Below are 384 nucleotides of genomic sequence, written 5' to 3' on the forward strand. Positions count from 1 at the left end.
GCGTGCTCCTCCAGAAAGGGAGAGAGAGCAGAGTGAGAAGAGAGAATGGAAAAGCTGGGATACTGCACCCTCCTGCTGCTGGCTGGCTGTCCCCCCTGGCAGCTGGAGGCAGGAACTCTGAGCAGGAGAAGCGGGAGGAGGAGGAGGAGGGAACTCTTCTTCATGGGGAGGGAGGGAGGGAAGGAGCCGGGGCTGCTGCTGCTGCTGCTGCTCTGGGCCTCTCGCACTTTTTAGATCTTAGTGTGTTAAAATGGTAGGTTGTTCCCTGCTCCCTGCTCCCTCCTCCTCCTCCTCGCCTCTCCTCTCCGCTCCCTCTCTCACTCACTCACTCACTCTCTCTCTCTCTGGGCTGTTTCTTTCCTCCTCTTCCCCAGGCAAAGGGGG

At 59.4% G+C, this 384-nt stretch overlaps 1 protein-coding gene across 6 annotated transcripts in view; it reads right to left on the reverse strand.

Moving 5' to 3' along the window:
* PHF21A (PHD finger protein 21A) overlaps window positions 1-316 on the reverse strand; it is a 162,699-nt gene extending 162,383 nt beyond the window's left edge. The window contains exon 1 of one of the 6 annotated variants that reach the window (XM_014543341.1): window positions 69-316. The gene's annotated coding sequence lies outside the window, so the exon portion shown is untranslated. The remainder of the gene's footprint in view (window positions 1-68) is intronic. The other 5 variants (XM_014543330.1, XM_014543329.1, XM_014543325.1 and 2 more) reach the window with 5 other exon arrangements.
* Between the last annotated feature and the right edge of the window lie 68 nt (window positions 317-384).

Source organism: Myotis brandtii, unplaced genomic scaffold (genome assembly GCF_000412655.1).
Source record: "Myotis brandtii unplaced genomic scaffold, ASM41265v1 scaffold324, whole genome shotgun sequence".
Lineage (NCBI taxonomy): Eukaryota > Metazoa > Chordata > Mammalia > Chiroptera > Vespertilionidae > Myotis > Myotis brandtii.